At 55.4% G+C, this 27,329-nt stretch overlaps 1 protein-coding gene and 2 long non-coding RNA genes across 11 annotated transcripts in view; 2 read left to right on the top strand and 1 right to left on the bottom strand.

The window, feature by feature from the left end:
- The window catches only part of LOC116779902 (ribosome-binding protein 1-like), a 552,013-nt gene that overhangs the window by 454,214 nt on the left and 70,470 nt on the right, over window positions 1–27,329 (top strand). The window lies entirely within an intron of this gene.
- LOC116779909 lies at window positions 8,405–13,629 on the top strand. 3 transcript variants are annotated; one of them, XR_004354243.1, is made up of 6 exons: window positions 8,405–8,627; window positions 11,840–11,940; window positions 12,951–12,986; window positions 13,111–13,149; window positions 13,332–13,401; window positions 13,494–13,629. It is a non-coding gene; the product is annotated as an uncharacterized LOC116779909 (long non-coding RNA). The 3 variants fall into 3 exon arrangements; XR_004354242.1 differs by lacking the exons at window positions 8,405–8,627; window positions 11,840–11,940 and having other exon boundaries at window positions 12,500–12,986; XR_004354244.1 differs by lacking the exons at window positions 8,405–8,627; window positions 11,840–11,940; window positions 13,111–13,149 and having other exon boundaries at window positions 12,500–12,986.
- LOC116779913 lies at window positions 9,335–27,325 on the bottom strand. Its single transcript, XR_004354249.1, has 3 exons — window positions 27,260–27,325; window positions 26,699–26,801; window positions 9,335–9,346 (listed from the first exon to the last, which is right to left on the bottom strand). It is a non-coding gene; the product is annotated as an uncharacterized LOC116779913 (long non-coding RNA).

Below are 27,329 nucleotides of genomic sequence, written 5' to 3'. Positions count from 1 at the left end.
CCGAGACTGTGTTGCTCCGTGGGGACGCCCGCTAAGCATGGGCACCGACCAGCTGCTGCAGATCCTGACAGCCCTGACCTGTCTGTGTGGGTAAGCACAGTTTATTGATAGGAAGCAACTGAGAGAACAACACTAGTTAATACTGTATTAAATGCTGTTTGTAGTATTTGGTTTAATGCCACCCGATAAGGTAGTTATTTTGTATCCTTTTTTTTTAGTTTTTGATTCTCTTTGCTAAGTTTATTATTGTTATTATTCTCACTGTAATAAAAGATATTTGTGTGTTTGAATATTTCTGGCACTTGTCTTTATTCCGGACATGTATCCAAACGAACTGTTACAGCGTGATGCCAAACAGACCATTGACTTGTGCGCTGTAAACTCAACTTCAATCTCAAATCCAAACCTAAAAGGGGCAGTATCCCAAGGAGAAGACTCCGAGTTAACAATCTGCAATCAGCCACAGTGAGAGACAGATTCCAGGCAAACCTTCAAACTAGGCTCGAAAACCATTCCATAGATTCAATAGATGCCTCTCCTGAAACAATTTGGCACCATATTAAAAACAGCATCCTGCAGTCCTCTGAAGAATCCTTGGGGTTCTCCCTCAAGAAGAACAAGGACTACTTTGATGACAACAATCAAGAGATCCAGGATTTGTTGAGGAAGAGAACTGCCCACCAAGCACACCTGCTCAGCCGTCTTGTCATGGAAGAAAAGCAGCCTTTTGTCTCGCATGCAGCAAGCTCCAACAGCAACTCTGTGACATCCAGAAGAAGTGGTGGATCAGTCTAGTTGAAAAAACTCAATTATGTGCAGACACGGGTGATCACAGAGGATTCTATGAGGCCCTGAAAACAGCATATGGGCCTACATACCAAGCCCAAACAAAGCCCTCTACTCAGCACTGATGGTCAAACACTTTGGACAGATAAAACCTCCATTCTGAACCGATGATCTGAACACTTTCAGACTCTTTTCAGTACCAACCGTGTAGTTCAAGACTCAACAATTCAGTCCATTACACAACAACCGGTGAAGAATGAATTGGGTACTGCCCCTACTAGGGGAGAAACACTTAAGGCCATACAGCAGGTGAAAATCAGCAAGGCAGCTGGGGTTGATGGAATTCCACCTGAAGTCTGGAAACATGGGGGCCTTGCACTCCATGCTAAATTCCACAAGTTTGTGGTGCGCTGTTGGGAACTAAGCCAACCACCATCAGACCTTGGTGATGCAGTCATCATCACTTTGTATACGAAGAAAGAGTTAAATCAGACTGCTCAAACTACCGTGGTATTCCTCTGCTCTCCATTGCTGGCAAAATCCTGGCAAGAATACTCTTGAACAGACTAATACCCGCTAGAGCAGAAGGAATTCTACCTGAAACTCAGTGTGGTTTCAGAGCCAACAGGGGTACCACAGACATGGTGTTTGTTCTCAGACAACTGCAAGAGAAGTGCAGGGAACAGAGCAAAGGTCTCTATGGAACCTTTGCTGAGCTCACCAAGGCTTTCGATCCTGTGAGCAGAAAAGGTCTGTGGCAGATTTTGGAACGTTTAGGTTGTCCCCCCAAGTTCCTTAAAATGATCATCTCACTCCATGAGGGTCAGCATGACCAAGTCAGATATGGCAATGCACTCTCTGAGCCCTTTCTAATATCCAGTGGTGTGAAACAAGGCAGCGATCTCGCACCAACCCTATTCACAATCTTTTCCAGCAGGATGCTCCAAAGGGCCACGGCAGACCTCGATGAAGAAGGTGGGATCTACATCCCATATCGTACCCATGGAAGCCTTTTCAACCTAAGGCGACTGAAAGCCCACACCAAGACCTTAAACCATCTTGTCCAGGAGCTACTTTACACTGACGATGCTGCCCTCGTCGCTCACACAGTGGCAGCTCTGCAGCGTTTAACATCCTGCTGTGCTGAGGCTGTTGAGCTCTTTGGGCTGGACGTCAGCTTGAAGAAGACACAAGTTCTCTATCAACCAGCACCTCAGGAAGGCTTCCATCATCCCCACATCACCATTGGCCAATCAGAGCTCAAATCAGTCCAGCAGTTTAATTACCTGGGTGGCCTCATCTCCTCGGACGGTGAGATTGACGGAGAGATAGACAACAGGTTAGCAAAGGCATGGAGAGCTTTCGGAAGGCTCCATCAAAGAGTTTGGGGAAATAAACACCTGAAGAAAAGCACCAAGATCAGTGTTTACAGAGCCCTAGTGCTGTCTACTCTCTTCTACGGATCTGAATCGTGGGTCATCTACCGCCACCAGCTGCGTCTCCTCGAACGCTTCCATCAACGCTGTCTCCGCACAATCCTAAACATCCACTGGTCAGATTATGTGACCAATACGTCTGTTCTAGAACAGGCAGCAGGCACAAGCATTGAGGTCATGTTACTGAGAACACAGCTGCGCTGGGTAGGGCACGTCTCCAGGATGAAGGACCAACCACCGCCTCCCAAAGGTCCTGCTTTATGGTGAACTTGCCACCGGCTGCCGCAAGAGAGGAGCCCCAAAGAGGAGATACAAGGACTGCCTGAAACAACATCTCAGCCTTAGCCACATTGATCTCCATTGCAGGTCTACTCTGGCCTCCAGCCAGGAGGTCTGGAGACACACGGTCTATAACGCTGCTGCTTCCTTTGAGAGCGCACACAGGATCACCCTTGAGGAGAAAAGACAACGCAGAAAGAATCGTGCCTTGCTGATCCCACCCAAGGAGTCTTTCTGCTGTGCCTTTTGCAACCCATCTTGTCTATCTCGCATTGGCCTCTTTAGCCACCAGGGTGCTTGTAGCAAATGTGGGTAGAGCCCTTCCCAAATCTTCGTTGGCGAAGCCCAGCCGTGATGATGGTGATAAAGTGGTCTGTGAGGTTGCTGGGTGTGCATGCTTTATGGAGCTATCTTCATGCACCCAGCACACTGAATGAAGTCATGTGGGCTTTCTAACCCAAAAAACTGGTTGGAGAGTTTGTTTCCCAGTTTTCAGTACCAGAACCTGATGGAACCAAAGGGACCCTGTGACACTGTGGGGGCTCAGGGAACCAAAGGGACCCTGGGACACTGTGGGGGCTCAGGGAGCCAAAGGGACCCTGGGACACTGTGGGGGCTCAGGGAACCAAAGGGACCCTGGGACACTGTGGGGGCTCAGGGAACCAAAGGGACCCTGGGACACTGTCAGGATCCTCGTGGTGCCCAGGGCTGAGGAATCCCGTGGGTGCAGGTGGCTCAGGGAGCAGCTGCAGTTGGAGCTGTGGGATGAGCTCTGGGTGAGGGGCCTCAGACCAAAGGCCGTGAGCTGCCCACCCGGGAGCAGCCAAGGGAGAGGACACTTGGAGACAGGTCAGGAGCCCAGGACTCAGCAGGAAGAGCATTTTGTGTGCTTGGACTGTGAGGAGATAAAACACCGAGGAGTTTTTCGTTGGGGGTCCTTCCTCCAGGCACCAGCTCAGCCTGTTTTTGTGTTTCCTCACAAGAAATAAATTGTTTTACTGTTTTTAAGACATCAGAGACTCTTCCATGGGAAAGCTGGGGTGGAAGCAGTGAGGAAACCTGGTCTGACTGTGAGAGTGGGGGGTGTGGGGAGTCACAGGGGATCCATTGGGTCACTGGAGCTGCTGCTGCTGGGAAGGGGCCTGAGGGCCAGCAGTGCCAGTCTGGGCTGGTGGGAGAGTGACTGCCAGGGAGTCTTGGGAATGGTGAGCCTGGGAAGTTCCCTTAAGAGTGTGAGGGGGATCTGGTGTGCAGAGACCCCCAGGAGCCCCCTGAGCCGCTGTGCTCATGACAAGGATGCAGAGAAGGCAGAGTTACTGAACACCTTTGCACTGACAAGACCAGCCCTCAGGGAAGGAAGACCTTCCCTTGCTCAAGGAAGATTGGGTCAGAGAACACCTCAAATAACTCTACACCCATAAGTCCATGGGACACTTCATGACCTCCTGTCACCAAGGGGACCCTGTGACACTGGGGCACCTCGTGGTTCTCAGTCTCTTCCAAACGTTGTGTGCAACCACAGAGAGGCAAAACAGTGGAGCCTGAGCGTGTGGATCCAAACTATTCCCATCTCACCTGAAGATGTCCCTGCTAACAGGGGTCCTGTGTGTTCCCTCTGCTCTCTGGGCACTTGCATCCTTTGAGAGCTGCCCATCACTCTGGTAGCCAAGAGCACAGGGTGGGGGATCCCCTGGAGGGGGAGCAGAGACATCTTTCATAGATCACCTTGCTCAGAGCCCCATCCAACCTGGCCTTGAATGTTTGCAGGCTTGGGGCATCCACCACCTCCCTGGAAATGTGTTCCTGTGTTTCAGCATTCTCACTCTAAAATATTTCTTCTTTATCTCTAGTCTGACCTAAGATTTTTTCAGTTTAGCCCCCTCACCCCCTGTCCTATTGTGACAGACCCTACTGAACCCTTTGCCCACGTTTCTCAGAAGCTGCCTTGAAGTCCTGGAAGGCCCCAAGGAGGTCTCCCCACAGCCTTTTCTTCTGCAGGCCGAAGAGCCCCCACTCTCTCAGCCTGTCTCCATCCGAGAGGTGCTGCAGCCCTCTGATCCCCTTGGTGGCCTCCTCTGGAAGTGCCCCAAGAGGTCCGTGTCTCTGCTGTGCTGAGGAGCCCGTGGAGCTGCAGGAGATGCCAGGGCTGGCAGGGGAATCCCCCCAAGCCATTGCCACTGCGGGTGGGTGCGCTGCAGACAGCCAGAGGAGCCCAGAGCTGGAGGCAGCACTGCAGGAGGGGTCTCAGCTGAGCTGAGCAGAGGGGCAGAACCCCCCTCCCCTGCTGCCCACGCTGTGGGATGAGCCCAGGACACGGGGGGTTGTGGGCTGTGAGCTCCCACTGCTGGCTCCCATCCTGCTTTTCATCCCCCACTATCCCCATGGCCTTGGATGCAGGGTTGCTCTCCATCCCTTCAGCCCCGAGCCTGTCCCTTGATCTCTGGGGGCATTTGACACCCGCTGGCCCCTTTGATCCCCTTTCCATCCCTCCCAGAGCACAGGGGAGGTCCAGGTGCTCCAGGGGCTGCCCCGTGTTTCCCTTGCCTGTCCCAGCCCCCAGGAGGGACATTCCAGGATGCCCCAACCTGCACTGCTCAGGATGCACATGGAGGGGGTGAAGGGGATCTCGTGTGCAGAGACCCCCAGGAGCCCCCTGAGCCTCTCTGCTCATGGTGGGGGTGCACCCAGAGAGGCACCGGGTGTGCAGGGGCTGGAGAAGGAGGGGACAGGGACATGGGAATGCAGGCACAGAGATGGGAACACACACATGGAGATGGGAACACATATGGAGATGGGAACACACATGGAGATGGGAACACACATGGAGATGGGAACACACCCACGGAGATGGGAACACACACACGGAGATGGGAACACACACATGAAGATGGGAACACACACACACAAGATCAAGCAGAGTAGCTTTGCTGAAGGGATTTATTGATCATTCAGGGGAAATGGCCCTGGGCTCTGAGGGAAATCAGGGGGTTCTTCCAGGGATGATCATCTCCTCATGCCGCTGGAGGGGGACAGGGCTCGGGTGTCACCACCAGTCCTGAAAGACAGAGCCCAAATCGTCACCCCCAAAGTCCACTGCAACATGAGAGGGGCCTTGTCCTGACCCCTCTCCCTGCAGGCACTGCTCACCTCAGACAGCCACGGATGCAGCCACGCGTTTCTCACGAACAAGACCCACCAGCTTCTCAACCACAGGGGGCTGGGGACAAAGACAGGGTTAGAGACACACTGGGGTGCAGTGGGATGTATTGGGAGCCTGGGGGAAGAAATGGGATCCTTGGGGAAGGTGCACTGGGGTATCCTGGGGCAGACTGGGATGGCCGGGAGTGTCATGGCCATGTGAGGGAAAGACCTGACTCAGGCAGAACTCCTGGTACCCACCTGAGCCGTCTTCAGGATCTCAACGTCCACTAAATCCAGCTGGAGAGAGACCAGGAGCCCTGGCTGGTCACTGGGATGTCCCCGGTGCCAGCGAGGGATGGGGGGACCAAAGTGTCCCCCAGTTCCCAGACTGGATGCCCTCCAATCCCCCCGGCCCACTCACCTCCCGCAGATCATTTTGGGTTCCTGCCAAGAGTGCCTGGGCAAGGAGAGCAAAGGGTTGCTCAGGATTGGCCCCTGTGGGGCTGGGGAGGGACACGGGTGTCCCCAGCCCCCCCAGCCCATGGCTGCCCCCGTCTGAGGGGGAAAATCCCTTCTGCTCCCCCCGCTCCCACTGCACCCAGTTTCACCTGCAAGCCCTGTGCCTGCAGGGCCCAGGGTGGGGATGGAGACAAGGAGAGCCAGGGGAATTCAGGGCCTGCAGGGAGGGTGGGGGGAGGTTGGGGGGGACCCAAAGATGCTCAACTGGGGGGAACTGGGGAGCCCACGGGACTGGGATTGGGGTGTTGAAGGGGCCCTGTGTGGGATGCAGGGGAGGGGAAAGGAATTCAACTGTAGGGACATGGGGAGTGCAAGGGAGAGGCTTGGTGGGGACAGGAGGAGGAGGATGGAGGAGGACAAAACCGAGGGGACTGGGAGATGGTTGGGAGTGGAGAGTGAGTCAAGGAATGGTCTTGGCAGGTACCAGGGCAGTGGCCTGGCTGAAAGGCAAAGGTCTGAGGGGAAAGACGGAAAGAAAAAGTTTGGGAATGATCAGTGGGAGGATGTTTGGGGACCCTGGGTAGGACACAGAGCAGATCCTGGGGAGGAGATGCCTGAGGGGACCAAAAAGGATGGGATGGGAGGCCCAAGAGGGTGGGATTTGGGAGCACCATTAAAAGAAAGAGGTGGGGGCCCTCCCAGCAATTGATAGTGGCCCTCCCTTGTGAGGGACCTCCCTGGTCATGTACCCTGAGCATCTGGGGCTCTGGGCACAGGGAGATTTGCAGTGGAAGTGGAGTGAAGAGGGGGAAGAGTGGGAGGGAGAAGCTGCAGTGCCCAGCACTGGAGGTCCAGGGGAGCTGAGGATCCTCTGGACTGGGAGAGGGAGAGGCCAAGGCAAGGAGTTTTGGGATCACAGCCCCGATTCCATCCTGCAGCAGAGCTGCTCTCCTGCAGACAGGAGCATCCCCAGCCCTGAGCCCACGCCCGAGGCATCGGGGCCTCACCTTGGCATCTGCCGGGGGGCTCAGCAGGATGGTGAAGAGCAGGGCCACGCTGAGCACAGCGACCTTCATCTTCCTCTGGGCCTGGGCAGCGCTGGCTGAGGCTGCACAAGGGCAGGAGCTCATTTATCCCTGCCGGGACTCCTCCCTGCCCCCTCCCCGAGAGCCCCCGGGGCAAAGCCCGGCTGGGCACAGCCCCCAGCCCTGGCCACAAGCCCAGCCCTGGCACAGAGTCCATCCCGCCTGCGGCACCCATCCAACCACCTTCCCCGGCATCCCTCCAGCTTCCTGCACGGGGCACCTGCCCCTGGAAGGGCCCAGATACCTGGGGGTGCCAAGGGGGTGGGCAGGGAGCTGAAAGCAGCTGCATACCCTGTGGGGACAGTCCCACAACAACACAATCCGTCCTCCAACGGCCCCCAAAGCCTGATCCACCCATGTCCTCCTGTCCATCCCTTCCCACAGCTTTCCCTCTGGGACACCCCAGAGCTGAGCCAGGCCCCAGACCAGCATGTCTGTCCACAGTTGTCCCTGCTCCCACTCTAGCCCCGTGGGGAAGGAAGGGGCTGCCACTGAACATGATTTGGGAAAATCCCACTCCTTGGGTGGGAGAACAGTGGGGGACATGGGCAGTGGGAACAGCCCCGTGACTGGGATCTCCAGGCACTGGAGGCACTGGGGAGCACTGGGGAATGTTGGGCACCTGGAGACAAGGGGGAGGCTTGGGGAATTGCTTGGGTGTGGCAGTTCCCAGATCCAGCCCACCCCATTTCCCAGCACTGCAGGCCCCAAATGGGTCCAGTCTCCAGCCCCAGAGCAGAGCCCAGGGGGGAAGATTCCTCTGCCACTCCCTTTGTCACACCCGGGGCCACCCACATCACCTGGGTCCCACTCTGCAGAGCTGCCCCACACGGGGTTCCAAGGGACCCCATCCCCAAGAAGGCTCCAAGTCCAGCTCTGTCCCTGGCTGGGACTTGGCCACAGCTCCCCACAGGCCCTTGTCCCCACACAGTGTCTGTCCATGGCCCTGGGCCCACGCCAGCGCTGGCCCCGGGCAGGATGTGGCCATACAGAGGGACAGGTTGAAGGGGCCCTTGTCCCCAGGCAGCCACTTGGAGCTAATTGGGCAAACAGAGCTCCCCTGCCAGCAGGAGGGGTGTTTGTCCCTCCCAGCACCTCTGATAAGCCCTGTTTGCCCATGGCCTGAGGCAGCAGGAAGCCATTCAGCAATCCCAGGGCTTTCCAGCCCTGTCTGATCCGAGCAGTCTGGGAATGGGGAGGTCAAGGCAGCCTGGACACCTGGGCTCCCCCCAGGCCTGGCAGAGCAGGGCAGAGCTGGGGGCACGGGCAGGAGCAGGTCCTGGGGCACCCCACAGCCCTGGGGCTCCCTTGCTGCCCTCAGGACAGGCCAGAGCCCAGAGGTGGGGGCAGCGCCCAAAGCCTTGCTGAGCTCCAGGCACACAACACCCACAGCTCTGCTCTCCTCCAGCCAGCCAGCTGGGCCATCCTAGATGGCAATCAGGTGTGTCAAGCAAGATTGCCCCTTGGTGAATCCATGCTGACCACTCCTGATCCCCTTCCTGTCATCCCCGTGCTCAGACGGCCTCCAGGATGAGCATTCCAGCCCATTCCAGGAATGGAGGTGGGGCTGACTGGCCTGCAGCTCCCTGGGTCCTTCTTGCCCTTTTGGAAGAGTGGGATGACACTGGCTCTCATCCAGCCCTCAGGCCCCTCTCCTGACTGACACAGCCTTTCAAAGATCACCAGCAGTGGCCTCCCTGTGGTGTCCAGCAGCTCCCTCAGTGCTCCCAAATGCATCTACAGGACCCGCGGACTCGTGGATGCCAAATTTGCCCAGGAGATCTCAACCCAGATCCCCCTTGACCACGGTAAAGTCTTTCTTCCACCATTACTTTTCACTGCTCTCCTGGGTCAGAGACTCCTCAGGGCTGGTTTTCTGTTCCAGAAGGGGCGACTCCACTGCTCCCTTCCTGGCCTGCTTTGCCAAAACCCCTGGAGCCGTTCCTGACAACACCCCAATCCTGGAGCCATCCCACCACCTCTCTGGGAGATCCAGGTCTCCAACTGCACAGGATCTCCAAATCTCTGTGTTTGTTTCCCTACCTCGTGCTTTGCTCTCCAGGCACTTCATTGAGGTGTTGGAGAGGGTCTGTTTGCCAGGAGGGCTGCAAGAGGACACCCCCTTGTCAGGCTTTGGGGCCACTCCCTGGGCTGCTGGACCTTCCTGGAAGTTTCCCCACTGGAGCCTTGTCTTGCTGCCTGGCTGGTCTCCAGGACTCTGCCCTTCCCATGTCTTTCCTAGTTGAAATCCCTCCTTCCCAGGTTGGCTCAGACACCTGTGTCCCATTTCTTGAGGTGGATCCTGTGTCTCCTAATCCCCTGTTGATCTTCAAACAGGGTGCCATGGTTCCTCTGGAAACTGCTTCTCTGTCTGATATGTGCCACAGTCATTCAAGCTGTGCTTCCCAATCTCCATCCACTTCCAAATCCATCCAGCAGCCCATGGGACAGGAAAATAACGCTCTGGTTTAGTGCTCTGCCTACGAGGGTGTGAAGAGAAGTATTTTTAGGAGTCCCAAGCTGGGGATCAAAGGATGAAAACCTGTTTTGGGTTCTGAAGGCAGAGGAAGGTTTGCCTGATCCGCAGGCAATCCCAGGTGTCCCTGGGTTTGTTCCCATGATGATACAGACGCCCCTCACGGCTTCAAAGAAGTAAAAATACCCTGAGAAGTGGTTCCTGAGAACTGTCAATGGCTGATTGTTGTGTGACGTTCCGGGGCATTTGTTAAGGGTTGGGTTTCTCTCTTTCCAAGGCACTGTGGGGCCAGAACAGATCTGTTGTGGGGCAGCTGGGGAAACATTCCAGGCAACTGCCTTGACTATTTGCTCTGGAACTTGCCCAAGGAGGCAGCAGTGCCCGGGAAGATTTTCCTCTGGACTGTTTCTGCTTTCTGCCCCGTTTCTTAGAGACCAGAGTGTGCCAGGGGGGGATTATTGCCCAGATGCACATGTGCCGTGACATCATTTGTGTGCTGAATTCGTCTGGACAGGAATGAAGGAACTGCCCACAGGGTCATCACTGAGGAACATTGATGGAGGAGAGGCCCAGGCTGCCTTGGAGATGCCAGTCAGGGGGATGGCACTGGACACCAACTGAACACGTGCCAACAGCCTGGGGTTAACGAGCTGGGCAGGCTGGGAGGCTCCCAGGGCAGGTGGGTTGGCCAGTCAGCTGCAGGAACTGAGTGGGAACCCCACTGCCTCCCTCGGGGCTGTGTCTCAGCACATGTCCCAGCGTTTAAGGATGTTTTCCCCTCTCCTACCGACCACTGTCTCAGCCAGGAAGAGCTGACCTTTTCCTGCTCCAGGGAAAGGCTCTGGTGGCACAGCCCACGTGTCACCCTGAGGTTCTGTCTGTGGCACTGGGGCTTGGCCATGAGGGAGTGGGATGGGGAAGCTCCCTGGAGACTGGAAACTCAGGTCCAGAAACTGGAAGGAAAAGCAAAGGCCAAAAGCATTTGTGCAGGAGAACTCCTGCTCCAGTGTCTGTTGGGCAGAGGAGAGGGGCTGGTCTGACTTCTGACCCTGCTCAAGGCAGGGAGGAAATGTAACAAACCCCAGAAATCAATGCCCTGAGCAGGAACAGGGTCAGCCCAGCCTCAGAAAGGGGCCCTGAGGGTTCCTGGGCTGTGTGGGATCAAAGGGCAACCAATGTGCCAATTGCCACTCTGATAGATGGCCAAGGACAATATCACACCCAGCAGGGCTTCCTGGTTCCCTTCCATCAGCTGATCAGTGACTGGAGAGCAAAGGATTGCTCAGGAAGGCTCACTTGCCCTTTAGCAGTCCCATCTGGCCAGGGCAAAAGTGTAATGGGGAGTGGAACCCTCCCCTGGGCTTTGAAAAGCATCTTCTGGGGGCACAGCCCCCCTGAAAGGACTGAACCGTGGAACAGAGGAACAGGGAGGGCCAGGGCAGAGAATCTTCCCCCTGGGCTCTGCTCTGGGGCTGGAGACTGGACCCATTTGGGGCCTGCAGTGTTGGGAAATGGGGTGGGCTGGATCTGGGAACTGCCACACCCGAGCAATTCCCCAAGCCTCCCCCTTGTCTCCAGGTGCCCAACATTCCCCAGTGCTCCCCAGTGCCTCCAGTGCCTGGAGATCCCAGTCACGGGGCTGTTCCCACTGCCCAGGTCCCCCACTGTTCTCCCACCCAAGGAGTGGGATTTTCCCAAATCATGTTCAGTGGCAGCCCCTTCCTTCCCCACGGGGCTGGAGTGGGAGCAGGGACAACTGTGGACAGACATGCTGGTCTGGGGCCTGGCTCAGCTCTGGGGTGTCCCAGAGGGAAAGCTGTGGGAAGGGATGGGCAGGAGGACATGGGTGGATCAGGCTTTGGGGGCCGTTGGAGGATGGATTGTGTTGTTGTGGGACTGTCCCCACAGGGTATGCAGCTGCTTTCAGCTCCCTGCCCACCCCCTTGGCACCCCCAGGTATCTGGGCCCTTCCAGGGGCAGGTGCCCCGTGCAGGAAGCTGGAGGGATGCCGGGGAAGGTGGCTGGATGGGTGCCGCAGGCGGGATGGACTCTGTGCCAGGGCTGGGCTTGTGGCCAGGGCTGGGGGCTGTGCCCAGCCGGGCTTTGCCCCGGGGGCTCTCGGGGAGGGGGCAGGGAGGAGTCCCGGCAGGGATAAATGAGCTCCTGCCCTTGTGCAGCCTCAGCCAGCGCTGCCCAGGCCCAGAGGAAGATGAAGGTCGCTGTGCTCAGCGTGGCCCTGCTCTTCACCATCCTGCTGAGCCCCCCTGCAGATGCCAAGGTGAGGCCCCGATGCCTCGGGCGTGGGCTCAGGGCTGGGGATGTTCCTGTCTGCAGGAGAGCAGCTCTGCTGCAGGATGGAATCGGGGCTGTGATCCCAAAACTCCTTGCCTTGGCCTCTCCCTCTCCCAGTCCAGAGGATCCTCAGCTCCCCTGGACCTCCAGTGCTGGGCACTGCAGCTTCTCCCTCCCACTCTTCCCCCTCTTCACTCCACTTCCACTGCAAATCTCCCTGTGCCCAGAGCCCCAGATGCTCAGGGTACATGACCAGGGAGGTCCCTCACAAGGGAGGGCCACTATCAATTGCTGGGAGGGCCCCCACCTCTTTCTTTTAATGGTGCTCCCAAATCCCACCCTCTTGGGCCTCCCATCCCATCCTTTTTGGTCCCCTCAGGCATCTCCTCCCCAGGATCTGCTCTGTGTCCTACCCAGGGTCCCCAAACATCCTCCCACTGATCATTCCCAAACTTTTTCTTTCCGTCTTTCCCCTCAGACCTTTGCCTTTCAGCCAGGCCACTGCCCTGGTACCTGCCAAGACCATTCCTTGACTCACTCTCCACTCCCAACCATCTCCCAGTCCCCTCGGTTTTGTCCTCCTCCATCCTCCTCCTCCTGTCCCCACCAAGCCTCTCCCTTGCACTCCCCATGTCCCTACAGTTGAATTCCTTTCCCCTCCCCTGCATCCCACACAGGGCCCCTTCAACACCCCAATCCCAGTCCCGTGGGCTCCCCAGTTCCCCCCAGTTGAGCATCTTTGGGTCCCCCCCAACCTCCCCCCACCCTCCCTGCAGGCCCTGAATTCCCCTGGCTCTCCTTGTCTCCATCCCCACCCTGGGCCCTGCAGGCACAGGGCTTGCAGGTGAAACTGGGTGCAGTGGGAGCAGGGGGAGCAGAAGGGATTTTCCCCCTCAGACGGGGGCAGCCATGGGCTGGGGGGGCTGGGGACACCCGTGTCCCTCCCCCAGCCCCACAGGGGCCAATCCTGAGCAACCCTTTGCTCTCCTTGCCCAGGCACTCTTGGCAGGAACCCAAAATGATCTGCGGGAGGTGAGTGGGCCGGGGGGATTGGAGGGCATCCAGTCTGGGAACTGGGGGACACTTTGGTCCCCCCATCCCTCGCTGGCACCGGGGACATCCCAGTGACCAGCCAGGGCTCCTGGTCTCTCTCCAGCTGGATTTAGTGGACGTTGAGATCCTGAAGACGGCTCAGGTGGGTACCAGGAGTTCTGCCTGAGTCAGGTCTTTCCCTCACATGGCCATGACACTCCCGGTCATCCCAGTCTGCCCCAGTATATCCCAGTGCACCTTCCCCAAGGATCCCATTTCTTCCCCCAGGCTCCCAATACATCCCACTGCACCCCAGTGTGTCTCTAACCCTGTCTTTGTCCCCAGCCCCCTGTGGTTGAGAAGCTGGTGGGTCTTGTTCGTGAGAAACGCGTGGCTGCATCCGTGGCTGTCTGAGGTGAGCAGTGCCTGCAGGGAGAGGGGTCAGGACAAGGCCCCTCTCATGTTGCAGTGGACTTTGGGGGTGACGATTTGGGCTCTGTCTTTCAGGACTGGTGGTGACACCCGAGCCCTGTCCCCCTCCAGCGGCATGAGGAGATGATCATCCCTGGAAGAACCCCCTGATTTCCCTCAGAGCCCAGGGCCATTTCCCCTGAATGATCAATAAATCCCTTCAGCAAAGCTACTCTGCTTGATCTTGTGTGTGTGTGTTCCCATCTCCATGTGTGTGTTCCCATCTCCATGGGTGTGTTCCCATGTCCATGGGCGTGTTCCCATCTCCGTGTGTGTGTTCCCATCTCCGTGTGTGTGTTCCCATCTCCATGTGTGTGTTCCCATCTCCACGTGTGTGTTCCCATCTCCATATGTGTTCCCATCTCCACGTGTGTGTTCCCATCTCCATGGGTGTGTTCCCATCTCCACGTGTGTGTTCCCATCTCCACGTGTGTGTGATCCCATCTCCACGTGTGTGTTCCCATCTCCACGTGTGTGTTCCCATCTCCGTGTGTGTGTTCCCATCTCCGTGTGTGTGTTCCCATCTCCGTGGGTGTGTTCCCATCTCCGTGGGTGTGTTCCCATCTCTGTGGTTGTGTTCCCATCTCCATGTGTGTGTTCCCATCTCTGTGCCTGCATTCCCATGTCCCTGTCCCCTCCTTCTCCAGCCCCTGCACACCCAGTGCCTCTCTGGCTGCACCCCCACCATGAGCAGAGAGGCTCAGGGGGCTCCTGGGGGTCTCTGCACACGAGATCCCCTTCACCCCCTCCATGTGCATCCTGAGCAGTGCAGGTTGGGGCATCCTGGAATGTCCCTCCTGGGGGCTGGGACAGGCAAGGGAAACACGGGGCAGCCCCTGGAGCACCTGGACCTCCCCTGTGCTCTGGGAGGGATGGAAAGGGGATCAAAGGGGCCAGCGGGTGTCAAATGCCCCCAGAGATCAAGGGACAGGCTCGGGGCTGAAGGGATGGAGAGCAGCCCTGCATCCAAGGCCATGGGGATAGTGGGGGATGAAAAGCAGGATGGGAGCCAGCAGTGGGAGCTCACAGCCCACAACCCCCCGTGTCCTGGGCTCATCCCACAGCGTGGGCAGCAGGGGAGGGGGGTTCTGCCCCTCTGCTCAGCTCAGCTGAGACCCCTCCTGCAGTGCTGCCTCCAGCTCTGGGCTCCTCTGGCTGTCTGCAGCGCACCCACCCGCAGTGGCAATGGCTTGGGGGGATTCCCCTGCCAGCCCTGGCATCTCCTGCAGCTCCACGGGCTCCTCAGCACAGCAGAGACACGGACCTCTTGGGGCACTTCCAGAGGAGGCCACCAAGGGGATCAGAGGGCTGCAGCACCTCTCGGATGGAGACAGGCTGAGAGAGTGGGGGCTCTTCGGCCTGCAGAAGAAAAGGCTGTGGGGAGACCTCCTTGGGGCCTTCCAGGACTTCAAGGCAGCTTCTGAGAAACGTGGGCAAAGGGTTCAGTAGGGTCTGTCACAATAGGACAGGGGGTGAGGGGGCTAAACTGAAAAAATCTTAGGTCAGACTAGAGATAAAGAAGAAATATTTTAGAGTGAGAATGCTGAAACACAGGAACACATTTCCAGGGAGGTGGTGGATGCCCCAAGCCTGCAAACATTCAAGGCCAGGTTGGATGGGGCTCTGAGCAAGGTGATCTATGAAAGATGTCTCTGCTCCCCCTCCAGGGGATCCCCCACCCTGTGCTCTTGGCTACCAGAGTGATGGGCAGCTCTCAAAGGATGCAAGTGCCCAGAGAGCAGAGGGAACACACAGGACCCCTGTTAGCAGGGACATCTTCAGGTGAGATGGGAATAGTTTGGATCCACACGCTCAGGCTCCACTGTTTTGCCACTCTGTGGTTGCACACAACGTTTGGAAGAGACTGAGAACCACGAGGTGCCCCAGTGTCACAGGGTCCCCTTGGTGACAGGAGGTCATGAAGTGTCCCATGGACTTATGGGTGTAGAGTTATTTGAGGTGTTCTCTGACCCAATCTTCCTTGAGCAAGGGAAGGTCTTCCTTCCCTGAGGGCTGGTCTTGTCAGTGCAAAGGTGTTCAGTAACTCTGCCTTCTCTGCATCCTTGTCATGAGCACAGCGGCTCAGGGGGCTCCTGGGGGTCTCTGCACACCAGATCCCCCTCACACTTAAGGGAACTTCCCAGGCTCACCATTCCCAAGACTCCCTGGCAGTCACTCTCCCACCAGCCCAGACTGGCACTGCTGGCCCTCAGGCCCCTTCCCAGCAGCAGCAGCTCCAGTGACCCAATGGATCCCCTGTGACTCCCCACACCCCCCACTCTCACAGTCAGACCAGGTTTCCTCACTGCTTCCACCCCAGCTTTCCCATGGAAGAGTCTCTGATGTCTTAAAAACAGTAAAACAATTTATTTCTTGTGAGGAAACACAAAACCAGGCTGAGCTGGTGCCTGGAGGAAGGACCCCCAACGAAAAACTCCTCGGTGTTTTGTCTCCTCACAGTCCAAGCACACAAAATGCTCTTCCTGCTGAGTCCTGGGCTCCTGACCTGTCTCCAAGTGTCCTCTCCCTTGGCTGCTCCCGGGTGGGCAGCTCACGGCCTTTGGTCTGAGGCCCCTCACCCAGAGCTCATCCCACAGCTCCAACTGCAGCTGCTCCCTGAGCCACCTGCACCCACGGGATTCCTCAGCCCTGGGCACCACGAGGATCCTGACAGTGTCCCAGGGTCCCTTTGGTTCCCTGAGCCCCCACAGTGTCCCAGGGTCCCTTTGGTTCCCTGAGCCCGCACAGTGTCCCAGGGTCCCTTTGGCTCCCTGAGCCCCCACAGTGTCCCAGGGTCCCTTTGGTTCCCTGAGCCCCCACAGTGTCACAGGGTCCCTTTGGTTCCATCAGGTTCTGGTACTGAAAACTGGGAAACAAACTCTCCAACCAGTTTTTTGGGTTAGAAAGCCCACATGACTTCATTCAGTGTGCTGGGTGCATGAAGATAGCTCCATAAAGCATGCACACCCAGCAACCTCACAGACCACTTTATCACCATCATCACGGCTGGGCTTCGCCAACGAAGATTTGGGAAGGGCTCTACCCACATTTGCTACAAGCACCCTGGTGGCTAAAGAGGCCAATGCGAGATAGACAAGATGGGTTGCAAAAGGCACAGCAGAAAGACTCCTTGGGTGGTACATTCTGCAAGGCACGATTCTTTCTGCGTTGTCTTTTCTCCTCAAGGGTGATCCTGCGTGCGCTCTCAAAGGAAGTAGCAGCGTTATAGACCGTGTGTCTCCAGACCTCCTGGCTGGAGGCCAGAGTAGACCAGCAATGGAGATCAATGTGGCTAAGGCTGAGATGTTGTTTCAGGCAGTCCTTGTATCTCCTCTTCGGGGCTCCTCTCTTGCGGCAGCCGGTGGCAAGTTCACCATAAAGCAGGACCTTTGGGAGGTGGTGGTTGGTCCTTCATCCTGGAGACGTGCCCTGCCCAGTGCAGCTGTGTTCTCAGCAACATGGCCTCAATGCTTGTGCCTGCTGCCTGTTCTAGAACAGACGTATTGGTCGCTGTTATGGGTTATAAATCTGAGAGAAGAATTTTCCTTTCCCCTGCTTTCCCTGTAAGAGAAACAGAGTTCAAGGGGGAAGGGAGTCGATTAGCCTTACAAAGGAACTGGCTGATCTGTTTAATGGGCCATTAACTGCTGGGGTGAGGGGGGAATGTTGGAGACAGAGACGGGGAGGACACGGGAGATGGTAGAGTGCTCAGACCAGGACAGGGACGGGGACTGTTTTCAGGCATTTCTAGAGGAAAGTCTGGGAGCCAGCTCTCTTCCCTGGTTTCTTCGTCCTGGTGAGACCTGACTACCGGCCCTGCACTGCCAGTGTCTTGTGATTCTCGCCGGGGCCGATGAGTCTTTGCTGCTTCTTTTCATCGGAGAGGTCTGTGCTTGCTGGGAGAAAGAGGGGAGAGCCTTGGAACACTCCCATCTGGGAACAGTGAGTCCTCTTGAGGGGTGAACTTTTTTTTTCCCCACCCCTTCCCTCCATTGAGGAGAAGGGGTCCCCCCCCTGTTTCCCTCTCGGTTTCTCCTGCGGCCGGGGCTGCTCCCTCCAGACCCCTCTGCCCGCGGGGGGCTGCCGGGGCCCACAGCGCCCCCTGCCGGCCACGACGGGTACTGCAGGTCCTGCCCCTCCCAGCGATCCCACAGCGCCCCCTGCCGGCCACAATCAGGACTGTGCTAAAGGACAGAGGAGTGTTCGTTTAGACCTTTTGTTGTTGGGTTTTCTAGGATTCCTGTCTAGTTCCTCGGTTTTATTTGTTACTGTTTTTGCCAACATACATATATCTTCTAATAAAGGGTTGTTATTCCTTCTGTTTTTCCACATTTTCCTCCAGTAAAGCCCCTTAATTTGACATTATGATTGCAGAGAGAGGGGAGTTTGGTCTACCTCATAACTCATCCTCTTTAGCAAACAGTCCAGTCTCATCAGACTGTGACAGTTATGTAAAATCTGCCTGTTGTCAGCAAATGGTCTCATTTACACCTTAATTCTGGCTGAGGCATCTCTCCCTAATGGGATCAGAACACCTGGGCAGGGACACCTTCCACCACACCAGCTGGCTCCAACCCTGTCCAACCCGGCCTTGGACACGTCCCACGGTGGGGCAGCCACAGCTTCTCTGGGCAACCTGGGCCAGGGCCTCACCTTCCTCCCAGGGAACAATTTCTCCCCAAAAGTCTCATCTCCCAGAGGTCACTCCCTGGGGCCAGGCTGCAGTGTGTTCCTCCCCAGCACTGCCTGCCTGCAACAGCCTGGGACCAGACAGGAGGGCTTCCCCTCAGCCACCCCCACCTAAGGCAGCAGCTGGCTCTGGGCTGTTGCTCCCAGATCCCTGTGCCATCAGCTGGAAAGCTCTCAGCAAGGCTGTCCTAAAGGAAGCTGCCCTGGGAAAGCCAAGGTGCTGCAGCTCCAACCGGGAAAAGAATCCCAGAATCAGGAAGGTTGCAAAAGAGCTCCAAGATCATCGAGTCCAACCTGGGACCTCTCCCATTTTGGGCCAGACACGTGACAGTAGCAGCCAATCAGTGCTGAGCACACACAAATCTTTATTAATTTATTTTGTTTTAAAAGCAAGATAAGGGTGGGGCGAAGGGCGGAGCGAAGGGCGGGGCTTGTTCTCACTTCCGGTTGGGGTCCGGGGTGCTGATCACGCGGTCTTTCACCTGGGGGGGATGGGGGCGGGTGAGACCCCCAAAACCAGCCTCAAGATCCCCCAAACCCCCCGTGACCCCCCAAAACCCCTCCAGTGACCCCCAAACCCCCTCAAATGCTCCCGTGACCCTCCAGATTCCCTCTGCGACATCCCCAAACCCCCCTGAATCCCACCCAAAACTCCCCCCAGATCCCCCCAAGCCCCTCTGTGACTTCCTCAAACCTCTCCCCAGACCCCCCAAGCCCCCTCTGTCACCCCCCAAATTCCCTCTGGGACCCCCCAAACCCCTTCAAATGCCCCCAAGGACCCCCCAAAACTCCCCCAGTGACCCCCAAACCCCCTCAAATCCCCCCCAACTGCCCCCTGGACCCTCCAAACCCCCCCAACTCCAACCTAAATTCCATCCCAAATCCCCCAAAACTCCCCCCAAACCCCTTCAAATCCCCCCCAAACCCCCTCCTGGACCCCTCAAACTCCCCTAACCCCCCCCCAAACCCCTCTGTGAGCCTCCCAGGACCCCCCAAATCCTCTCTGTGACTGCCCAAACCTCCTCAAATCTCCCCAAAAACTCCCCCAGGACCCCCCAAACCCTCCTGTGACCCCCAAATCCCCCCAAAGCCCCTCAAATCCCCCCCGACCCCCCCTAAATTTCCCCCCGAATCCCAAATTTCCTCCAAAATCTCTCCTGAATCCCAAATTTCCCCCCCAAATCTCTTCTGAAGCCCCAAATTTCCCCCAAATTCCCCTCTGAAATCCCTCAAATCCCCCCCAAACCCCCCTGTGAACCCCAAATCCCCCCCAAGCCCCCTCAAATCCCCCAACACCCCTCCAGGACCCCCCAAAACTCACCCAGGACCCCCCAAACCCTCTCAAGTCCCCCCCAAATCCCCCCTAAATTTCCCCCCTGAATCCCAAATTCCCCCCAAAATCCCTTCTGAAGCCCCAAATTTCCCCCAAATTCCCCCCGAACTCCTTCAAATCCCCCCCAACCCCCCCCGTGAAACCCCCAAAATCCAGCAGAGACCCCCAAATCCCCCCTAATCCCTTCAAATCCCAACATTTTTGAGGGGGGAACACTGGGATTTTTGAGAGGAAAAAACAAAATTTTTGAGGGGGAAAAAGGGTCATTTTTAGGAGGGAATAAAGGAGTTTTTGAGGGGGGAAAAAAATGAGACTTTTGAGAGGGAAAAAAATGATAGTTTTGAGAGGAAAAAATGACATTTTTGAGGGGGAAATCAATGTTTTTGCAGGGGGAAAAGGGGATTTTTGAGGGGCAAAAATGACATTTTTGAAGGGAAACCTGAAATTTTTGAGGGGCAAAAATGACATTTTTGAGGGGGAAAAAAGTGATTGTTGAGGGGGGAAAACTGGGATTTTTGAGAGGAAAAAAATGACATTTTTGAAGGGAAAAAAGGGATTTTTGAGGGGGAAAAAATGATAGTTTTGAGAGGAAAAAATGACATTTTTGAGGGGAAAACCCAATGTTTTTGCAGGGGGAAAAAGGGATTTTTGAGGGGAAAAAACATTTTTGAGGGGAAAAAGGGCCATTTTTGAGAGAAGAAAAAAAAGGATTTTGAAGGGGAAAAAATTGATACTTTTGAGAGGAAAAAATGACATTTTTGAGGGGAAAAACAACGTTTTTGCAGGGTGAAAAAAATGACATTTTTGAAGGGAAACCTGAAATTTTTGAGGGGCAAAAATGACCTTTTTGAGGGGGAAAAAAGCGATTTTTGAGGGGAAAACCCAACATTTTTGAGGGGGGAAATCCGAGAGTTTTGAGGAGAAAAACCAAAATTTTTGAGGGGAAAAAGGACCATTTTTGAGAGGGGAAAAAAGTGATTTTTGAGGGAAAAAATGACATTTTTGAAGGCGAAAAAGGGATTTTTGAGGGGAAAAAGGGCATTTTTGGGTGCAGCCCTTCTCACCTCGTCGGGCTGGGTGGGAATGAGTGTTCTGGAGTTCTGTGCGGAGAAGTGCAGGTGCTGCAGCCCCCGCTGCCGCTCCGACTCCTCCGGCAGCACGGGCCGCACGCGGCAGAACACGGGGATGTTGTCCTGGAAAACAGGGGAAAAAACGGGATTTAGGGATTTTGGGAAAGTTTACGGGGGGGTTTCCCCTCATAAAATGCCCCCCTCTGCCCCGGACCCACTTTGGGCTCCTGGATGTCGTCATGGAGGCGGCGTCGGTGCCGCTCCATCTCCAGCTGGTGGATCTGTTCTTCCCGCTGATCCAGGAGGGATTTTTGCCATCTTTGCCCCTCCTGGAGCGCAGCCATCTGGTCCAGCCGCAGGTAGAACTGCTCCTTGACTGTTGCGTGACGACCTGGTTCAAGAACAGCACGGCGACCACCTTCTGGTCGCTCGGACCATCAGCTCACAGACACCGACATGGTGGATGGCAAATGGCGTTTATTTGAACACGACACAGTCTTATACAGTATAGGCTTATGACATCGCTTCCGTCTGCTTATATCACTACTCAGACACTATTGGTTATTGGACATTAGGGGAGGGGTTCTGTCTTTCCGTACAGCGCGAAACCTTCCGACCGTCAGACCCTAACTACCTACACTGGACCCACCTCCAGTGAGCCTGGGGAGGAACGGGGGGGGGGAAATGGCACCAAAAGGGAAAAAAACGGCGGAATTGGGGCAAAATTCCCAAGGTTTTCCTGACTTTTCCCAAATTTTGAGGTGCCATGAAGCGGATTTTGACACCAAAATGGCAGAATGGGTAAAAAAGTGCCATTTTTTCCAGATTTTTGAGGCACCTCCTGAGGGATTTTGATGCAAAAGCAGTACAATTGGTAAAAATTCCAAATTTTTTTCTCAGTTTTTCAGCATCCTCGGAGGGATTTTTGGCCGAAAAATCGTGAAATTGGTAAAAATTCCCATTTTTTGAGAATTTTGAGGTGTCCCCCCAAAGGATTTTGGGTGGAAAATTCCCTTTTTTTCTTCTTTTCCCAAATTCTGCGGCGCTCCCTGAGCGATTTCAATGCCAAAAAGCTCAAAATCGGTGCAAACCCTCATTTTCCCACCTTTTTTTTGGCACCACTGGTGGATTTCGGGCACAAAACCATCAGACCTGGTGCAAATTCCCCATTTTTCCCAATCTTTCCTGATTTTTGGGATGGGCTTTTGAGGCCAAAAAAGAAAGCCGAAATTGGAGCAAATCCCCGATTTTTTTCTTAAATTCTGAGGTGTTTTCGGTTCAAAAACCAGCAACACTGGTGTTAATTCCCATTTCTTGCCTTTCTTCCTTGACTCTTCCCATTTTTTCGGGCACCCCATGAGGAATTTTGGGCTCAAAAGACCAGGAATTGCCGCCATCCTCAGATTTTCCCGCCTTTTTTTTTTTCCTCCACTTTGGCGCCCCCTGGTGGATTTTGCCCCACAAAACACCAAAACGGCTCCGGATTATCCCGTTTTTTTTCCCCAGTAAGTTTTTGGGAATTCCAGGCCCCCCACAAACCTCTGCATTTTCCAAGAGCTTGGAGGACTCTTCCTCCCGAGCTCTCGTCTGATTGTGTTCTGGACAACGCTGTTCCTCCTCCCGCAGACGCTTCTCCAACTCCGACTCCTCGGAGTTGCGGGAAAGTCCCAGAATTTCTCCCTGAATCCCCCCCCAAATTCCCATCAAACCTCTTCCCAACCCCCCCTCCAAAAGTCCCGAGCCCCCCCCGGATTTTGAGAGGGATTTTTAAGGGATTTGGGCAGATTTCAGGGGGATTTTGAAGGACTTGCATGGATTTTCAGGGTTTTTTTACGGGATTTGGTCGGATTTTGCTGGATTTGGGGCAGTTTTGGGGGATGTTTCGGTGCTTTGCTCACCATACTCTGAAGTTCAGGTTGCTTTCCCATCGTTTGCGCTCCCTGAGCTCTCTGTGGAGGTCCTCCCGGGACTCCTTGAGCTCCCTCTGGAGCTGCTCCCGGGACTCCTTGAGCTCCCTCTGGAGCTGCTCCGGGACTCCAGGTGAGTGGAGCAAAGCACCAAAACATCCCCTGAAACTGCCCCAAATCCAGTAAAATCCACTCAAATCCCGTAAAAAACGCCATCAAAATCCATCCAAGTCCTTCCAAATCCCCCTGAAATCCACTCAAAATCCCAGAAAATTCTTCACAACTGAGCTGAAATTCATTGAAATGGAGCAAAATCCTTCCAAATCCATCCAAATCCTTTAGAATCGCCCTGAAATCCAACCAAATTGCTGCCACCCTCAGATTTTCCCGCCTTTTTTTTTTTCTCCGTTTTGGTGCCCCCTGGTGGATTTCGCCCCACAAAACACCAAAACGACTCCGGATTATCCCGGTTTTTTTCCCCAGTAAGTTTTTGGGAATTCCAGGCCCCCCACAAACCTCTGCATTTTCCAAGAGCTTGGAGGACTCTTCCTCCGGAGCTCTTGTCTGATTGTGTTCTGGACAACGTTGCTCCTCTTCCCGCAGACACTGTTCCAGTTCCGACTCCTCGGAGTTGCGGGAAAGTCCCAGAATTTCTCCCTGAATCCCTCCCAAATTCCCATCAAACCTCTTCCCAACCCCCCCTCCAAAAGTCCCGAGCCCCCCGGATTTTGAGAGGTTTTTTTAAGGGATTTGGGCGGATTTCAGGGGGATTTGGAAGGACTTGCATGGATTTTCAGGGGTTTTTTACGGGATTTGGGCGGACTTTGCTGGATTTGGGGCAGTTTCGGAGTATGTTTCGGTGCTTTGCTCACCATACTCTGAAGTTCAGGTTGCTTTCCCATCGTTTGCGCTCCCTGAGCTCTCTGTGGAGGTTCTCCCGGGACTACTTGAGCTCCCTCTGGAGCTGCTCCTGAGACTCCTTGAGCTCCCTCTGGAGCTGCTCCCGGCACTCCTTGAGCTCCCTCTGGAGCTGCTCCTGGGACTCCAGGTGAGTGGAGCAAAACATCCCCTGAAACTGCCCCAAATCCAGCAAAATCTGCCCAAATCCCATAAAAAACGCCATCAAAATCCATCCAAGTCCTTCAAAATCCCCCTGAAATCTGCCCAAATCCTTTAAAAAACCCTCTCAAAATCCATCCAAGTCCTTCCAAATCCCCCTGAAATCCACTCAAAATCCCAGAAAATTCTTCACAACTGAGCTGAAATCCACTGAAATGGAGCAAAATCCTTCCAAATCCATCCAAATCCTTTAGAATCGCCCTGAAATCCAACCAAATTGCTGCCACCCTCAGATTTTCCCGCCTTTTTTTTTTTTTCCTCCGTTTTGGCGTCCCCTGGTGGATTTCGCCCCACAAAACACCAAAACGGCTCCGGATTATCCCGATTTTTTTTCTCCCCTCCCCGTAAGTTGGAGGGGGGGAAAAGAGACTATTTTTGAGGGGAAAAAACGACATTCCTGAGGGGAAAAAAAAAATGACGCTTTTTAGAGGAAAAAAAATTACATTTTTGAGGGGGAAAAAGGATGTTTTTGCGGGGGGAAAAAACAACATTTTTGAAGGGAAAAAAGGGATTTTTGAGGGGGGAAAAACCTGACATTTTTGAGAGGAAAAAATGATGGTTTTGCAGGGGGAAAAAGGGATTTTTGATGCGAAAAAACAACATTTTTGACGAGAAGCCTCCCGAAGGTCCTGCTTTATGGTGAACTTGCCATCGGTTGCCGCAAGAGAGGAGCCCCGAAGAGGAGATACAAGGACTGCCTGAAGCAACATCTCAGCCTTGGCCACATTGATCAACAGAACTGGTCTACCCTGGCCTCCAACCGGGAGGTCTGGAGACACCCCATCTCTAACGCTGCCGATGCTTTTGAGAGCGCACGCAGGATCACCCTTGAGGAGAAAAGACAACGCAGAAAGAATCGTGCCTTGCAGAATGTACCACCTAAGGAGTCTTTCTGCTGTGCCTTTTGCAACCCATCTTGTCTATCTCGCATTGGCCTCTTTAGTCACCAATGCGCTTGTAACAAACGAGGGTAGAGCCCTTCCCAAATCTTCGTTGGTGAAGCCCAGCCACGAATAAGAAAGGGTTGTTATTTCTTCTTTTCTTCCACACTTCCTCGATTAAAGCCCCCTTAAGTTTTGAATTTACAATTGCTGAGAGAGAGAGAGTTTGGTCTGTCTCATAACTCCTCCTCTTTAAGAAACATTCCAGTTTCTTCCAACTGAGACAAATCCCTCTAGCCTCGCTCTGGAACATGTCACAGAACAAAGGGAGCTGCAAGGAAATGTCCCGAAAGGCGGGAATGGGACTCGGGGAATTGTTGCAGCTGCTTCTCAACGACTCCACGAGCAGAGGGCCACGAGCAGAGCTGAATCCTCCTGTGCTGGGCTGCAGAGAACTTCCCAGGAGAAACTGTGTGGAGGTGACACAGCCCAGAGCGGGAGAGCTGCAGGCCCGGAGCATTCCCTGGTTGTTTTTGCTCTATATTGCAAGGCTGGAGCAGGGATCACTGCAGGGAGCAATCCTGAGGCTCCTCCAAGGATGTCGCTGCTGACCTGTGAGGGACGTGAGGAGGGACAGCTGTGAGTTGTACCTGTGTTTGGATGATGCCAAACATTTCCAAATGGGGGGACATTGGGGACATTGGGGACATTGGGGGGATATTGGGGGGACATTGGGGACATTGGGGGACATTGGGGACATTGGGGGGACATTGGGGACATTGGGGGACATTGGGGACATTGGGAAACATTGGGGGGACATTGGGGGACATTGGGGGGACATTGGGGGGACATTGGGAGGACATTGGGGACATTGGGGGGACATTGGGGGACATTGGGGGGACATTGGGGGGACACTGGGACAGACTGGGGGAACATTGGAGGGATATTGGGGACATTGGGGGAACATTGGGGACATTGGGGGGACATTGGGGACATTGGGGGGACATTGGGGGGACATTGGGGGACAATGGGGCAGATTGGGGGGACATTGGGGGGACATTGGGGGACATTGGGAGGACATTTGGGACATTGTGGGGACATTGTGGGGACATTGGGGACATTAGGGGGACATTGGGGGGACATTGGGGACATTGGGGACATTGAGAGGACATTGGGGGGACATTGGAGGGATATTGGGGACATTGGGGGAACATTGGGGACACATTGGGGGGACATTGGGGACATTGGGGGGACATTGAGGACATTGGGGGGACATTGGGGGGACATTGGGGGACATTGGGGACATTGGGGACATTGAGGGGACATTGGGGGGACATTGGAGAACATTGGGGACATTGGGGACATTGGAGGGACATTGGGGGGACATTGGGGACATTGGAAAGATATTGGGGGACATTGGGGGACATTGGAGGGACATTGGGGGACTTTGGGGGGACATTGGGGGGACATTGGGGACATTGGGGGACATTGGGGACATTGGGGGGACATTTGGGGGACAATGGGGACATTGGGGGGACATTGGGGCAGATTGGGGACATTGAGGGGCTATTGGAGACATTGAGGGACATGGGGGGACATTGGGGGGACATTGGGGGGACATTGGGGCAGACTGGGGGGACATTGGAGGGATATTGGGGACATTGGGGGGACACTGGGGACATTGGGGGATATTGGGGAGACATTGGGAGGACATTGGAGACATTGGGGGGGACATTGGGGGGACATTGGAGACATTGGGGGGGACATTGGGGACATTGGGGGACATTGGGGACATTGGAGACATTGGGAGGACATTGGGGGGACATTGGAGACATTGGGGGGGACATTGGGGACATTGGGGGACATTGGGTGACATTGGGGCAGATTGGGGGGACATTGGGAAGACATTGGGGGGACATTGGGGACATTGGGGTCATTGGGGGGACATTGGGGCAGATTGGGGGGACATTGGGGAACATTGGGAGGACATCTGGGACATTGTGGGGACATTGTGAGGACACTGGGGATATTGGAGGGACATTGGGGGGACATTGAGGGGACATTGGGGACATTGAGGGGTTATTAAGGACATTGAGGGACATTGGGGGGACATTGGGGACATTGGGGACATTGGGGGGACATTGGGGGACCTTGGAACGATATTGGGGGACATTGGGGGACATTGGGGACATTGGAGGGACATTGGGGGGTGAGGGGTCATTTTCAGGGGGTCAAAGGTCACCTGTTGGTAGGTGTTGGTGGAGATGATTGGCTGCAGGATGGGGGGCGGGGCCAGCGGGTCCCCAGGGGCGGGGCCTGGAGCCCCCAAAACCTCCTGCTCGAACCTGGGGGAGGAGGGGCACCGGTGACAACCCCCAGTGACACCAGTGACCCTCCCAGTGCTCCCAGTAACACCCAGGGCCCTCCCAATAACACCCCCATCACCAAGCCCCTGGCCCCGCCCACATGGCCACGGGGAACCCAAGCCCCGCCCACCCCAACCCCTTAGACCCCGTCCCTGTTGCCATAGGAACCCAAACTCCTCCCACTGCCCTAAACCCCACCCCATTGCCATGGACACCCTTAAACCCCGCCCACTGCCCCAAGTCCCACCCACTATCGCCATTAACCTCCAGCCCCACCCACAATCATTAACACCCCAAAGCCCCTCCTTCCTCTAAGCCCCACCCACCAGAGCGACCCCGCCCACGTTGTCATGGTCACCCTCAGGCTCCACCCACCACCCTCAAGCCCTGCCCCCGTTGCCATGGCCACAAAGCCCCGCCCCTTCCCCGATCCTCACAGCGCCATCTCGGCCTCCATCTCCTTCAGCCGCTCCTCGCCGCTCTTCGCCGCCGCTCCGCCTCCCCCCG

Source organism: Chiroxiphia lanceolata, chromosome 32, assembly GCF_009829145.1.
Source record: "Chiroxiphia lanceolata isolate bChiLan1 chromosome 32, bChiLan1.pri, whole genome shotgun sequence".
Taxonomy (NCBI): domain Eukaryota; kingdom Metazoa; phylum Chordata; class Aves; order Passeriformes; family Pipridae; genus Chiroxiphia; species Chiroxiphia lanceolata.
The sequence above is the reverse complement of the archived record's forward strand: the minus strand, read 5'-3'. Positions and strand labels throughout refer to the sequence as shown.